A 9,523-nucleotide genomic window follows, 5' to 3' on the forward strand; every position below is an offset into this window, starting at 1 on the left:
TTGATTCCGACACATAGTGACCAAGAGTAGAACAGCCCCATAAGGTTTCCTAGTCTGTAATCTTCACAGAAGCCGAATGCCAGGTCTTTTCTCCCACTGTTCGGTGAATTTGAACTGCCGACCTTTCATTTAGCAGCTAAGCTCTTAAACATCACACCACCAGGGCTCCCTGCTAAACTGACCAGGACTCCCAAATTCTTCAAACTGGTAATAACTGGGATCAGATCTGTTGGGGCTGGAGCAGATCAACATGTGTTCTTTGCAACATTTTGCACAACTATAATTACTGGTTATTTTTGAATAATTGTTTTCTTGGATAAATTCTAAGTTCTGTATGGACATGGACTATGTCTATTTTGTTCACCTCATTATTCTAGTGCTAGTAGGGTGCCTGACCATAGGGTACTCTGTGGAGCCAATCTATCCATCTTGGGCCTTCTCTATTCTAAACATGCATCCACATTTTTAATAGTGCAACATACTGTACATTTTCCCTCGATCCCTTTGTATATCCCAAATATTTCATATAAAACCCCCTTTTCCTTCTAGCATCTAACTTCCTAAATATATTGGCTCTCCAAATATCCTTTTAGAGGTAGGAATAAGCAAAGGAAAGTCTGAGGAAAGTGACAAGGTAGACACATACACCAAAAACCAAACCAAACTTACTGCAGTCGAGTCGATTCTGACTTATAGCGACCCTATAGGACAGAGTAGAACTGCCCCATACGGCTTCCAAGGAGTGGCTGGTGGATTCAAACTGCCAACCTTCTGGTTAGCAGCTGTAGCTCTTAACCACTACACCACCAGGGTATCCTCCTAAATACATTTTCTCTCCAAATACCCTTTTAGAGATAGAAATAAGCAAGGGAAAGTTTGAGGAAAGTGACAAGGTAGACACATATACCTGCTACTAACTCTAGGTTCCCAGTTTTCTTCCACTGTGGAACTGTGAGCAAGATATGAGATATGTGTGTGAGTTTTTCACCCTGTTTCTGGCTTGGAATTTTGATAACTCCTAACAATGGTGTGTTCTCAGTAATCTACTATTTAAATAATCAACTTAAAAGTATTTTTCCCTCGAGGGTAATTATGATTTTTAAAAAAAAATTTGTTCCGGAGGAAATTTCACATAATAATAATGCTGTAACAATTTTAGTTGCAGCTTAATGCTATTTCACTATAAATTTTTACATTTTTAATTAAAGAACTATGTACAAATTCTACCCAGGAATTTCAGGCTGAAAGTGAAAGTAAAATCTAACAGAAGGAACATGCTGTTCAAATTCCAAAGCAAAGTCAAAGTCGTTGGTAGTGCTGGGAATTTCCTAGTCTGTTGACAACTTCATGATACCTTGCAAATAAAATACAATTAGACTGAAGCTGCTTATGTACAACCAAACACCTCATGGGAGTTGCTTCCTTGGTTTGGAGGTTCAGGGTCATGGTTTCATGGGGCATCTCAGTTAATTGGCCTAATAATGTGTTTAGTGCTTCTGTTCAATGAACTAGGGTTCATTGTTGCATAGTGCCTGGGGCCTTAAAAGTTATGAGTCAGAATCAACTTGATGGCAATGGGTTTTTGGCCATCTGTAAAAATGGTGTGGTGGGGACATCTGACCTCCTCTAACTTAACAAAGGGGAAGGAGAATCAAGATCAACAGCCCAAGGCTGATTCCTATGAGGCGGAGGTCAGGCATACCTACTCTCTGCAACATTTTTTCCAATTCTGACACCAGCCACCCCTCTCACAGCACTCTCTACTTCTCTGCTGGGTTCAAGAATTTGTAGCAATGGCCACACAGAACTCACAGACCATACTCACAGTTATGGAGTTTATTAGGGAAGTAACAAGTCACAGTTCAGGATACAGTTCTTTCATCAGGAGAGCCTCTTCTCAGCCGTGCCCACAGGCAGGCCTCTCTCTGGCCCTCAGCCTCTTGGCCCCTTGGCCTGGCCTCAGCCCTGCAAGTGTTACAAAGCTCTTTAGCTTCTCTGATAAGTGCCCAGAGGCACCCCACTATACCAGTAAGCCTCAGCCCAAAGGAATTCAGCTCTCTCACTCCATGGGTCAGTGACTCTAGCTCCACCAAGTGCCTGGAGGCACTCCACTCTTCCAGCAAGCCTCCTGTCAGCCTCCTGTCTGAAGGTGTTCAGCTTTCTTGCTCCATGGGCCGGGAAGCCCAACATGCCATCTTCTGGTTCTGCTGCCTCTGCTGCCACTGTTTCTCTGCTCACTGTCTCTCGTGTTACAGCTCTCTCTCTCTCTGTCTCCCGGCTCTAGGAAGTTCTCGGCACAGGGATCTTGAGTTCAAAGGATGAGCTCCATTTGTAGCTCTTCTTTCTTGAGGTTTCATCTTCCCACCTCTGAGATGGTTCATTTTAAGCTTAGCGGGATGGCAAAACTGGCCAATCCCCTCGTTAGGGTTCCATACACATTATTTTCATGGTCCCATCCACACCAGGGTGTCATGCTCCTTATTTGTGTTATTAGCAAGCTGTCTAATCCCCATGGTGGGGCACAAGCATCTTTTTGCATAGCCCCACCTAATCTTTTGGTGAGCATTACAAGACCATGACTAGAAACGCAGTATAAAAGCGATCCATCGCACCGTACCATCCAAGGCATAACAATTGGTCTCTACTCACCTGGAACAACAGAGTAAGGAGAGTCAGGAATAGGTGAAGGATATGGAATGTGTTGCTAATTGCCTCCATGAACAACTGCCTCCTTTGCCATGAGACAGAAGAACTGGATGATGCTTGGCTACAATTACTGAACATTTTGATAAAAGATTCTATAAAAGAATCCTGATAAAAAGGGGGGAAATGCAGAACAGAATTTCAAATTCTCATGGACTCCAGGCTTTCTGGAGCCGTGAAGGCTAGATGAATCCCTGAAACTATTTTCCTGAGATAATCTTTAAACCTTAAACCAAAAATATCCCCTGAAGGCTTCTTAAAACCAATCAGTAGTTTAGCTTAACTAGTAAAGAATGTCTGCCTTGAGCATTGTGTGCTTTCAAGATTATCTACATAGTATCAAACTGACAATAACAACTTGAAATATTAAGTAGGAAACTTAGCAAACAGTGAGTTTACGTTTCTGGAGGAGGAACAACTCAGAAAAGGAGGGTGAGAATGGTTGCACAACTCAAAGAATGTAATCAAGGTCACAGGATTGTAAATGCAGAAATTGTTGAATTGGTATATGTTTTGCTGTGTATATTCTCAACAACATAAATAAAATTAAAAATAAAAAAAAATACAACCAGACCAGCTTTACAAAGAACTATCCTATAATGTAGGCTTGTTCTCAATGTGATGATGTTTGCCCCTTATAAATGGTGGCTAACTTTCTGTTTTTTATCCTGATAGTACTTCAGTGAGATATAATTTATGTAGTTTAAGGTGCAAAAACTTAAGTGTACAGCTCCATGAATTTTGGCAAATGTATATACTTATGTAACCATCAACCGGATAAAAATCACGAACATTTTCCATTATCCCAGAAAATTTCTTCATGCACTTTTCAAGTCAATACCAGCTTACCCCCCGTCCTCCTCTCACCTCTCACCCCAACCATTATTCTGCTATCACCCATAGATTTGGTATACCTGTTCATCTCTTCTTAAACTTCATATACACGGAATCACATGGTGTGTGCTATTTTGTATCTGGCTTCTTTCACTCAACTTTTAGTTTCATCCACATTGTAACATGTATCAGTAGTTTGTTCTCTCATTGCCACATAGTATACTACTATATGAATATACCGCAGTTTATCCATTTTCCTGCTGATAGGCATTTGTGCTGTTTCCTGGTTTGATTCCTTATGAAGAGTGAAGCTATGAATATTTTACCTCAAGTCTTTTTGTGGATATATGAGTTCATTTCTGTTGGATAAATACCTGGACACGAAATTGCTGAGCCATTGGGTAGGTATATGGTTATTTTTGTTAGAAACTGACAGAAAGTTCTGCAAATTGTTTGTACCATTTCACACTCCCACTGGCAATGTGAGTTGTAGTTGCTATATGTAGATGTCATTAGATGGGGAGTGTAAACAGTGATGAGAAGATCCCGGATAACTCCTATATTAGCAGTTGGGACAATGCAGAGAGACTGGCAAAGCAGATGTGAAAGGTAAGATGGATTCCTGCAACTTCCACTTCTGTCCTCTGGGCTGGAAACTGTCTCTTCCTCAGCAAGAAGGCTGTTGTTACATCTGGAGATCACTGTTCTGCATGGCACACTGGAAATGAGCACTTACTAACTCTAGTGTGAGCAGATGCCTTCCCACAACCTGAGTGAGGTAAGGCAGCAGTGGGACAGAGGAGCTGTGGGGACTGTACCAAGGTAGGAGTGGCATCAACAGCCACAACCATCACCCACCAGCAGGAGCAGGGGCCACAAGGCAGTAATGCCAGATCAGTGGGGGAGCCAGGCTGGGGATTGTCCAGGGAAAGGGATTTGCAGGGGTCTAGTGCATATAGTAATTGGAGACAGTCTGTGAACCTGTAACTATGTTCAAGCCCCACACCACACACATCCCACCCTAACCTGGCATGGCCAGGTAAACACAGGTTACACTACAAAGTCACATCTCTGTCATTCCTTTCATTGTCTAATTTATGCCTTGATGAGAAAAATTTAGACCACAAATCTCACCTGTTGAAATCTTGCATTCTAAGATTTCTGCCACCTGTAAAAATGAGGAGCAATGTCTTCATTCAATCCAGTCTTAAGTATAGTCATTAAAATACTGCAAAAGTCCCAAAGCCTCTTCAGACAAAGATTAGACTGGAGTATAAAACAAAAAATAATACTCATGAGGAGTGTGCTTCTTAGTTTAATCAGAAACACGAGACCAAATGGGTGGCTCCAGCCTAGAGTCAGGATGAGAAGGCAGGAGGGGACGGGAACTGGTTGAATGAACACAGGAAACCTGGGGTGGAAAGAGGAAGTGTGCTGTCACATTGTAGGGATTGCAACTAGTGTCGCATAACAATGTGTGTATAAATTTTTGTATGAGAGATTGACTTGAGTGGTAAACTTTCAGCTAAAGCACAATAAAAGAAAACAAAACTGCAAAAGACATATTTGATATCTCAACTCTCAAGGGGAGGGTATTATACAAGGGCATGAAAACCAGGCAGTGGGGATCACCGGGGGCCATCTTAGAGGTTGCCTGCCATACCATTCCTTCTTGCAGACCTGTTGATGTGTCTGGGATTATTTTTCCTCAGCCTGAGTGTTTTCTTCAGTATTTCTGGTAGTGTGGAGCTTCTGTTGACAAATTCCCTCAGCTTTTCTGTCTGAAAATGTTTATTTCGCTGACGTTTTTGGAAGATTTTTCTCTAGATACAGAATTCTATGCTGATAGTTTTTTACCTTTAAATATGTTCTATCATTGTTTTCTGGTTTCCACTGTTTCTAATGAAAACTAAACCATCATTCATATTATCATTTTATTTGGCTGCTTTTTAATATTTCCTCTTTGTCTTTGCTTTTCAGCAGTTGACTGTGATGTCTGCAGGTTGGTCTTCTTGAATTTATTCTACTTAGGTTGTACTGAGAATCTTGGATCTATAAGTTGATTTATTTTGTCAGATATTTCTTCTGCCCACTTTTTCCTCACCTTTTTTTTTTTTACTTCAAGTGCACATATGTTAGACCATTTGATCATTATCCCACAAGTTTTAGCTGCTCTCTTAATTTTTTTTTCTGTCATTTTTTTCTCTGTGTGTTTCAGCTTGGATAATCTCTACTGACCTGTCTTTGTGTTAACTGATCCTTTACTCTGCTATTTCCAGTCTGTTGTTATTCACTTTCATGAATTTTTCATTTTAAATGTTGTATTTTTCAGTTCTCAAGTTTCCATTTTTTAAAGTTTCCTGGTAAATTTCTCTGGTAAAATGGGGAATCTCTTCAAAATTCCCCATCTTATATTTTTCACCAAATCCTTTAACTTATTGAAAATGGTTGTTTTAAAGTTCTTCTCTGCTAATTTCAACATCTAAGTCATCTTTATGTCTGTATGACAGGCCGTCCTCGGATTATGTACGAGTTCCATTCCTAAACCTGCCTTTAAGTCAAATTTGTATGTCAGTCGGAACAGTTAGGTGTGGTTCACATCTAATGTCAGTTAGTCAAATGTTTGTCTTAGTATATAGCATATAGTATACCTTTCTATGCATAAAAAACATTAATGAAACACTCCCAGATACACTAAACTATCTTTAACATAATAATACAGTAATAATAATATTTAGATGCATGTCACAAAGATGCACGTTTGTTATTATGAACCATGGTATGTGCCTTGAATTTTTAATATAATAGGTTTTATGGGAGTTGATTCATAACTACGGGTTGTACATAAGTCGGACATTTGTAATCCAGGGACTGCCTCTATTGACTTTTTTCTCTCTGGATATACAGTAGCCCCCACTACCCCAATCTGTGGTTTTACTTTCCGCAGTTTCAGCTACCCGCAGTCAAGCATGGTCCAAAAATGTTAAATGAGTAGTGGGATGAAATCTCACCCTCCTGCTCTGTCCCGCCTGGGGACCACATTCACATAACTTTTATTACAGTATATTGTTATAATTGTTCTATTTTATTATTAGTGATTGTTGTTAATCTCTTACTGCACCTAATTTATAAACCGTATCATAGGTATGTACATATAGGACAAAACATAGTATATATAGGGTTTGGTTCTATCCAAGGTTTTAAGCATCCATGGGGGTCTTGGAACGTATCCCCTACAGGTAAGGGGATGTCTTAGTCATCTAGTGCTGCTACAACAGAAATACCACAAGTGGATGGTTTTAACGAAGAGAAGTTTATTTCCTCACAGTTAAAGTAGACTAAAAGTCCAAATTCAGGGCGTCACCTCTAGGGGAAGGCTTTTTCTCTCTATCGGCCTTCTTCTCTTCGGTGTTCCCTCGGACTAGGAGCTTCTCTGCGCAGGGACCCCAGTTCAAAGGACACGCTCTGCTCCCAGCACTGCTTTCTTGATAGTATGAGGTCCCCCTGTCTCTCTGCTCACTTCTCTCTTTTATATGTCAAGACATTGCCTCAGGATAGAATCCAATCCTGTAGACTGAGTCCTGCCTTACTAACACAACTGCCGCCCATCCTCCCTCATTAACATCATAGAGGCAGGATTTACAACATATAGGAAAACCACACAATACCAAGAATCGTGGCCCACCAAATTGATACACACATTTTTGGGGCGACATATTTCAATCCATGTCAGGGGGTATAGGTCCTATTTTCCTGCTTCTTCACATATTTAATAGATTATTTTTTATATGCTTGACATTTTGAGTGACACATTATAGAAACTCCAGATTATGTTTTTTTCCTCCCTAAACACTGTTAATTATTTATTCCGGCAAGCAGGCAAATTATTAGTAGACCACCTTGATCTGTTTGAAGCTCAGACTTAGGCTTTATTGGGGCAGGTATATTTTAGTCTTGCCCTTGTTTCTAGGGCACAGGCTTTACTCCTAGGGCATAGTTCTTTACTCCTAAAGTGTATATTTGGAAAGTCTCAACTGTGTACCCAAAGTATTTACCAGTGACTGTGGCTGAGTTACAATTCCAATATCTCCTCAAGATTCTGTAACCCATGAAATCTCTTTTATGACAGATTTTCGGCTTTGAAAACCACTCATTTTGGGATGTTAAAAGGTCTTAAATTTAAATATTCCATTTTGGGAGGATGATCAAGATAGGTCTTCAAAAGTGAGTAATGATAGAAATATTATATCAATTTTTCTAGGAATACTCACATAAGACAGTGTGAGGAAATATTACAGAAATGATTATAAGACTGGTTGAGGGTGGAGGAGGGCAATAAGAGAAAAAACAGCAACAGGAAAGCTGAGATACCGAGAACATAGAACATAATACTTAGATTTGGTAGTAAAGAGAACTAATTCAAAATCAATAATTTACCCACAAAAAAGATAAAATACTTAGGAATAAATCTAACCAGGACATAAAAGACTTATACAAAGAAAAATACAAAACACTATTCCAAGAAACCAAAAGAGACCTGCATAAATGGAAAAACATATCATGCTCTTGGGTACGAAGACTTAACATTGGGAAAATGTCAGTACTACCCAAAGTAATATATAGATATAATGCAATCCCAATCCAAATCTCAACAGCATTCTTCCCCAAGATGGAAAAACTAATCACTAACTTTATATGGAAGGGAAAAAGGCCCCGAGTAAGTAAAGCTTTGTTAAAAAAGAAGAACAAAGTAGGAGGCTTCACACTACCTGATCTCAGAAACTACTGTACAACCACAGTAGTCCAAACAGCCTGGTTCTGGTACAGCAACGGACAAATAAACTAATGGAATAGAATTGAGAACCTAGAAATAAATCCATCTACCTATGGACAGCTGATCTTTGATAAAGGACCAAAGTTTATTGAATGGGGAAGAGACAAACTTTTCAACAAATGGTGCTGGGAAAATAGAATATCTATCTGTAGAAAAATGAAACAGGATCCATACTTCACAGCATACACAAAAACTAATTCAAAATGAATTAAAGACCTAAATATAAAACCTAAAACTATAAAGATCATGGAGGAAAAATTAGGGAAAATGCTAGGGACCCTAATATATGGCATAAACAGAATACCAAACATAACTAAAAATGCTCACACAGAAGAAGATGAACTAGATAAATGGGACCTCCTAAAAATTAAACACTTATGCTCAACAAAAGACTTCTCCAAAAGAGTAAAAAGAGAACCTACAGATTGGGAAGTAATTTTTGACTGCGAAATATTCAACAAGGATCTAATCTCTAACATTTATAGAAAATTTCAAAACCTCAACAACAAAAAAAGTCAAATAATCCAATTAAAAATGGCAAAGGCTATGAACACACACTTCACTAAAGAAGACATTCAGGCTGCTAACAAACATATGAAGAAATGCTCGCTATCGTCAGCAATTCAAGAGTTGCAAATCAAAACTACAATGAGATACCATCTCACCCCAACATTTTGAGCACTAATCAAAAACACAGAAAATAACAAATGTTGGCAAGGATGTGGGGAGATTGGAACTATTATGCAGTGCTGGTGGGAACGTAAAATGGTACAGCCACTGTGGAAAACAGCATGGTGCTTCCTCAAAAAGCTAGAAATAGAAATACCGTATGATCCAGCAATCCCACTCCTAGGTATATACCCTAAAGAAATAAGAACCGTGACACGAATAGACATATGCACACTCATGTTCATTGCAGCCTTATTCACAACAGCAAAAAGGTGGAAGCAACCTAAGTGCCTATCAACAGATGAATGGCTTAACAAACTGTGGTACATACACACTATGGAATACTGCACAACAGTAAAGAATAACAGTGAATCTACAAAACATCTCACAGCATGGATGAATCTGGAGGGCATTATGCTGAGTGAAATAAGTCAATCGCAAAAAGACAAATATTATATGAGACCACTTTTATAAAGTAACAAC

The sequence above is a fragment of the Trichechus manatus genome, unplaced genomic scaffold (genome assembly GCF_000243295.1).
Source record: "Trichechus manatus latirostris isolate Lorelei unplaced genomic scaffold, TriManLat1.0 scaffold00148, whole genome shotgun sequence".
NCBI lineage: Eukaryota > Metazoa > Chordata > Mammalia > Sirenia > Trichechidae > Trichechus > Trichechus manatus.